We start from the raw sequence: 7,555 nt of genomic DNA, 5'->3' as shown, positions 1-7,555 counted from the left end.
ACCTTCATCAAATTGCTGTAGGATCATTTCCTGAATACTCTAGTTTGAAAAAAAAAAAAGGAAGGTACCACTTGAGAATAAGAAAAGAAATACTGAACCATTGACCTCCCACAGCCTAGAATTGACATAGAGAAGGTATCGTCACGAGGATTGACAAGTGCTCTCTGGGAAACTTTAATCATTGTAGCTGTGATCTAGCCCATGATCCTTGGCAAATGAAAAATGAAAATGGTGTGACTAGGCCATTTTGAGAAGTCCCCTCCGTTTGGAGGAGGAAGGCCACTGATTGTGGTTTTATCTCATTCACATTATATAACATTTGGTTCTGCTTCTGTAAGGAAGATGCTTGAGAGATATATATTTTAGGCTCTTCGTACTCTTCTTAAATTGGTTGCTTTTGTAGAAGATGTTTTTAATATAACAAAGCTCCTAGGTCTGATGCCAACAATAGTGTAACAGATCTAACGTATTTTTTTTTTAAACTTGAGCACTTTTGCTCTTAAAAACAGTACAGGTTTTTCTTTTAAGATTTGCTTCATTTTATATTCTTTTCACAAAAGGACAGAGATCTACTAGCTACCTCATTCATCAAGCAAGACATGGTTTCACTGATCACCATAGGGTTTGTGGTTTTGAGTACAGACTATTGACAAAGGAAACCTCAATCTCTGGGTGGGATGAGGACTGAGATGTGGGTGGATGTGAAGCGAATAGCTCCATGACCCTCCCCCAAAATGTAAGGACCGGGGGAAACACATTGCAAACATCCCTACACCAGGTTGCAGATTTTATGAGTGAAGGGAAAGTGGGATTCCTGAAAACACAAAGTAATTCAGACACATCTTTGGCTGCCAGAACATACTTCAGACAAAAGGTTAAAGGCAGCAAGAAAGCAGGCCATGGGGTTCCCAGAGAACCAGATGCTGTGGTGAAAATGCATCTTGTGTGGATTTTACTCCAGACATCAATGTACGCGTTGAACCTTTGGGGAGGTGAGAGAAAAAATAGGAATTAATAATTTCCAGATTCGAGGCTTCAGGGCACACCCTCGCCCATAATTAGTCAGTCTTTATTTTTTCTTCCTGTTCTGTATCTGTGCTAAATTGTGTTTGTAGGATTTGTTCAAAGCAGCTGTTGTGCTTTCCCATCATTCTTCGGAGATGGGCTCCTTTTGCAATCCCACTGAATGGGATAATGATTTGAAGAGTGCAGGGATGAATTTAGAGTCAACACTATAGAAAACAACCACCACATCTAATGATTTCTAGTCAAAACTCAGAGCAAAAGTTTGCTGACAGGAGCTCTCAAACAATTAACTAATAACAATAACAATAACAATAACAATAACAATAACAATAATAATAATAATTAATAATTAATAATAATAAAGAGCAATACAACCCTAGGAGTTACTGGGAATTCAAAATGCCATATGGTTCTGATAGATCAATCTGGAAATGAAAATTTGTTTTCAGTTATTAGTATTTTTATCATTTTAGTTAATAGCACTCATCAGAAAACTGTTTAAGGAGTTTAAGACCACAGATCTTTGTATTTGTGCTTTAAAAGAGGGGAAGCCTATATTGCCTTACCATTGTTCAAAATGTTAAGAAAAAAAATCAGAATCAACAGACACACACAAAAAAATACTCCACAGAAGTGTTCTCTTGGGCTAGCATCATGTTCCTGAATGAATTCGAATGCCTATAGGCAGAACATATATCCCCAGTTTGCTAAAGGCCTGCCACTCCTCATTATTTTTTTTTACTCACATTTTTCTCTTACCCCTTCGGGCAATAAATGCATTTGAGTTTGCCTCTCCCAAGACCATCACGAGACTTAAGAGTAAGAATATAATTCTTATTATCACTATAAACTAGTGAGGGTTATGTTTATGGTTCATTGATGAAAGGCTGCCATAGTAACAGGGAGAGCATGCATGCAATGAGATGGATGGATGGAAGATTTTTTGAATAGCATCATCACAGATGCTACACAGGGGAGACAGACGTCTTCATAAATACACAGTAAAAAATTATTCTAGATGTCTAGGAGCCGGGTCTGAAATAAGATGTGAATAAAGGTGACACACCAGAGACGAATTGGAGTATCTTTTCTTATTAGACATGTACCTAGCAGGATGGCGTATACCTAGCACTCAATCGCATGTTTGTTAAATAAACATTTAAACTATGGTTCTTTAAGAAACCATAGATCAGTTAGGTATCACGTGTTTCAAATTTGAGAAAATATCAAATGAATAATTTAGGGTAAGTGGTGATAGATGCATTTAGTTTGTATACTTCTCACCATTGCTGGCCATTCAGATGCACTTATTCTACGCTGAGAAGTAAATGTCTCAAGTTTTTAAATTTGCTATGTCAAATCATTTGCATTTTAACTGGAAATTATAAACAAGGGTGGAAAAGAGTTATTAATGTAATAATGAAAAAAAAGTTAACACTGAATTGGTAAAGGGGTTCCGTTTTCATGGTGGAGAGGCAAGAGAGTTTACACCAGTTCCTACTACAAATGAAGGAAGGGGATTCAGCAGTATTAGGGATTTTTCAGAAAGCCCTAAAACCATTTTGATTTTCCTTCAAGTTTTGTTTTTTGGAGCTTCAAGTTTCCAAAACATTTTCCCCCTTAACTCAAGCCTTTGTTTTTCAAAGGAAATTTAATTTAAAAAACATGTTTTTTCTAACTGAGTTTAAACTAGTATTATACAAATAAAGACAGATTTTTGTTTGAAATTAATTCTTGTTTGCTTCTAGAACTCTGAAGGAACTCAAATTCAAAAGACCGAGCTAATGCATTTTCAGAGGTGAATATAACACAGGCTAAAACATTTCAAATTCTGTCCTCTGTCCAGATTTTAAAGCATTTTATTTATTTTTCATCATTGTTCACAGGTCCTCTTTGACCTACAATGGGGTTATGTTTCAATATACTCATTGTAAGTTGAAATATTGTAAGTCAAAAATGCACTGAATATACCTAACCTACCAAATATCGTAGCTTTTAGCCTGGCCTACCTTTGCTTGGAACACTTATGTTAGCCTACGATTGGACAAAATCATCTAACGCATATTGAGTATCTCATGCAATTTACTGACTACTGTACTTAAAGTGAGTGGCTACATGGGTACAAATAGTTTTAAGCTATCAGTTGTTTCCCTTCATGGTGGTGTGGGAGAGGGGGGCTGTGGCCATTGGGGTCCTGGCACCGTGAGAGGTGGCGTTGCATATCACTAGTCCAGGAAAAGATCAAATTCGAAATTCAAAATATAGTTTCTCCTGAGCGTGTATCACTTTCGCAACATCCTAAAATAAAAAAAAAATCCCAGGTGAATAATCTAAGTTGGGGGACCTTTTGTATTTGATTTCCTGGAGAGGAATAAAAAAAAAATACCAATACCTATCAATCTGGAACAGATATAATGAAAACCTAGTTCAAGGTCACTTCAGGAAAGTGTAAATTGGTGAAATCTGCCAGTTTCCAGGGTTTCTCGCTGGAGGAGGAGCAGAATTAGCCTAATGATCTTGCATTACAAACCTCTGCTGAGATACAAGCAAGGCCTGATTTCTGGGAGATTAAGTATACATCCCATCACCTCTGTGTATCTCCTGGTGTTTAAACTACGTACCGTGGTTGTGGTACACGTCAGGGAAGGTCACGGATCATAGTAGAACTGCTTTGAGGAAAAAAAATCATTTTTCCAAACTGAGAGCCTTTTAGAGTTGTCTAATAATTTCTACTGTCCCCCTGCCTCCCCCTCAAAATCCCTACACACACACACACACACACACACACACACACACAACAACGTTTTATATCTATCCATTCACTATTTTATCTGACATTTGCTGGGCATCCAAAGTGTACCTGCCAGCTGCAGGGACACTGGGCACCGAAAATACAATAGATGAGACACCTTCTAATCTCCAGGAGGTTACAACATTAGAAGTGTTACCACAAGGGAATGAATCATAGCCTAATTAGAACATAAACGTAGCCTATCATTAGGCAGGCTTATCTCCGATACGTAGGCATCTTAGTGCCATTTCAAAAGCAAATGGGTCAGCGTTGGATTGGGGCTAATCAAGACGTCCCATGAGTTTGCCAATGTGCAGAAAGCAGGACAACTGACTGTGGGCTCTGCTGCTCTTCTTCGGCACTCTCACCACAGGCCTTCATCCCGGAGCATGGCTCAGCTGAGCTCTACTCACGTACCCTGGCTGGGATAACACAACCCCTGAACACAGCTTCTTTTCATAAACAAGTAGAGGAAGGTAAACTGACTCACCCCAAGGACAAAATGCAGAGTGGAAGTTTGTCTTTGGCTTTTGCATCCTGCCATTTCTGTTCCTTTTTACTTTTCATCAGAATCAGATCCCCTGGCACCTCAGGACACAGTGCCTAGCTTTTCCCCAATCATCCTTCTACAAAAAGAGGAAAGAATCCCCCCTTGCTGCATGGTAGCTACAAGTATCCACCTGCAGCAGATAGTTTTCATTTTTGGTGGCCTAGTGTTAGGAGAATACCAAGCTTCATAAATCTTGGGGGAGGGGAAGGAGAAGGAGCCAGCAGCTCCCCTCTCCCCACACCCAGAAGCCAAGGAGTTGGCACGACACGGTGACACTGCGAAGCTAGGACAGCTTCATGGGTCACCAGAACCAGCAGAAGTAACATCAAACATCCAGTGGCTAGGGTGCCAAGGCCATGCCTGGCTATGTGGTTGCCATGGCCTGAGTTGATTCTTACATCATTATGGGTTCAGTTTTGTCCATTTCCCCAAAATGTTGAAGTCCTAATCCCATAGTACCTGTGAATGGGAACTTACATACAAATAGGGTCTCTGTTATCAAGTTAAGATCAACTTAATATGACTGTGTCCTTATAAAAAGAGGAAATTTGGACACAGACACCCACACAGGAAGAACACCACATGAAGGTAAAAGTAGAGATCCGAGTGATGCATCTACAAACCAAGGAGCTCCAACGATTGCCAGCAAACCACCAGGAGCCAGGAGAGGAGCACAGAGCAGATTTCCCCTCTTGCCCTGCCAATACCCTAATCTCAGACTTCTAGCCTCAAGAACTTTGATTTTTTTTTTCTGTCAGTCCCCTAGTTTGTGGTACTTTATTATAGGAGCCCTAGGAAATGTATGCACTTTTTACCCCACCTGGTTTTCCAGCTTTTTTGTTGGTTTGTTGTATTAATGTTCTTCTGATCAATTCCTTTTTTTTCTCTCTCTCTCTTAATTAGAATTCGTTTTTTGTTCGTACCTTTGGACCCTAACTGCTACCTCTTTCAGTAACAATTCCCTTCTACCCTCCCAGCAGCTCCAGTCTCATGTGGAGACTGAGGACTCATGTGGTTCTGGGGAAACACACATCACCCTCAGAACCAGAGTAGAACACATGACCTCTGCTCAGCCAGTCAACAAAGTGATCGGTTCCTGAGTGGATAAGTCCCAGAAGATGATCTAATCATGGTGAAGTGCCAGACATTTTCTAGGAATGCTGAGGCAAAGATAATCTGTTTCTTGCTGTGCATAAATAAAGATGTGTGTAGCCTAGCAGTGCTGGCAAACTTACCTCAGAGGCAAGCCAACCAAGGCAAGAAAGAAGGAAAGAAAGGAACCTCATTCCTTGGTATCATTGAACTACTGGACCAGTCCACATCTGAAGTCACTTCCAGTTCTCCCTTTGGAGAGCCAGTTAGTTCCCTCTATTATTTAAGCCAGTTCGAGGCCAATTTTCTGGTATCTCCATCCAAAAGCATCTGAACCGACACCCTCCATTTGTAGTATACGTATCCTTCATAGGATTTCCATATGCTTCTAAGTTATGTGCTGTTTAAAATATTATGTGTCTAATTTTGGAACAAGAGCACTTCAAAAACAATGTCAATCAGTCATGAGCATGACATTTTAAATGAGCAAAGAGGTTATCATTTAACTCCTGGGATGATGGTATTGACCTGGAAGGAAATAATAATAGTGTTGAGGGTGGTGGCAGCCATCACTTCTCAAGTGCCCACAGTGGGGAGGCAATTCGAGGAAAGCTCCTGAGAAACAGAAACATCACACACTGGGACTTGAACAGAACACCAGAGCACTGGAGTTTTTGCCAGGCTCTTTGGTTCTTCAGGACAGTAGGAATGTCCAAAACCTGGACCAAACCCCTCTCTTCTTAGCCTGCGTTCATACCTGCCTGTTCCGTGAGTCATGCAACACAGGTACAAAAGGTCCTGTTATCATAGCCTTGCCCATTCACTGGAGCAAAAGAAACCAATTCAGACATCCATCCGTCCTGAGGGCTAGCACCAATTTCCTCTTCCCAGTAGGGTTTATGGTGTATGTACCCTGGCTACCTTGAGTGCACTGAGTCATGGTTCCCTCCTTCACCTTCCAGCACTAATCCCTTGGTTTGTGCAGTTGGATTTGTACTCTGGGTCCTAATTTACACTCTAGCCCTCCGCTGTATTACAAGACCTCTGAACCTTCAGACAGTTCCTCCCTCTTAGCACCGACAGGCCTCCCTGAACCTGACTCTAACTGCTAGAAAATAAACTCAACCCCCATCCAGAGACTTCTACAGGCTTTTCCTTCCTAATGACTAAACTTGACTTTTAGCCATGGATTCTAGTCCTGCCCCCCCTTTTGAGTTTCACTGGCAGCCACTGAAGTGGTGTTCTGCTGGTTGGCCTTCTTAGAGGATGGCCTCACTGTTGGCACCTCTGTCTTCCAGCTCTTTCTCCCAGTAGCTCTGCCTTAGTCTCTTCTCCAGCGAGAATTCCAGCAAGTGTCATAGCTGAAGGTATATGGAGTATGACATTTCTTCCAACAAGCCTCTTGTAATTTTAGCTCTTCTTATATCAGGTCCTGGGGGTCCCAGGTTCATTCTCTTGAATCCCATCTGTTTCTCTTTCCTTGCAACATGGGTCTCCTGTTTCAGAATAGTAAACACTCATTATCCAGCCCTGTTATCATAGAAGAGCCCCAGAACGCAAATATTTACCACTGAATTAAAGGGCAGGGGTCCTTGAGTATTTGGAATCAGAGAACAAACCAAAGAAAAAGTGTGGAGGTGACTGAAACATGTGAACGAATGCCTAGGGGAGTAACAGCAAAGGGCTTTGATATAAAGAGAACCCCAGATATGCGAGGAAGATACTAGACTTACATGAGAATCACTAGGGACCCTTACAGCTCCACGGCGCATAGGAGCAGGAAAGATCATTAGCAGAAATGCTTATTGTGAACACTAGGAACCAAAAAGGTAAAGAAGAGAAAAAAGGATAATGACACCATTTTCATGTTAATTACCATCATCTATGTAAATCATTCTGAAGATAATCATTACATTTTTCTATATTATCTACGTTTCATTGTAGCAATTTACTGTGATTTATAGCAGTTCTAGTATCACATGCTTACAGATTTAAAGAATTAAAGGGACAATTGCTCAAAGTTATAGTTGATTCTGCTGATAAGGAATCACACTGGATATTGCAGAGATAAGCAAGGGTGCCTGCCTAGAGCTCAG

At 40.8% G+C, this 7,555-nt stretch overlaps 1 long non-coding RNA gene across 1 annotated transcript; it reads right to left on the bottom strand.

Moving 5' to 3' along the window:
* Positions 1–222: 222 nt before the first annotated feature.
* LOC112658681 (uncharacterized) lies at positions 223–7,275 on the bottom strand. The gene is made up of 4 exons (XR_003135889.3): positions 7,193–7,275; positions 4,308–6,955; positions 3,648–3,692; positions 223–982 (listed from the first exon to the last, which is right to left on the bottom strand). It is a non-coding gene; the product is annotated as an uncharacterized LOC112658681 (long non-coding RNA).
* Between the last annotated feature and the right edge of the window lie 280 nt (positions 7,276–7,555).

The sequence above is a fragment of the Canis lupus genome, chromosome 12, assembly GCF_003254725.2.
Source record: "Canis lupus dingo isolate Sandy chromosome 12, ASM325472v2, whole genome shotgun sequence".
Classification (NCBI taxonomy): domain Eukaryota; kingdom Metazoa; phylum Chordata; class Mammalia; order Carnivora; family Canidae; genus Canis; species Canis lupus.
This window is presented reverse-complemented; position numbering and strand designations above follow the sequence as displayed.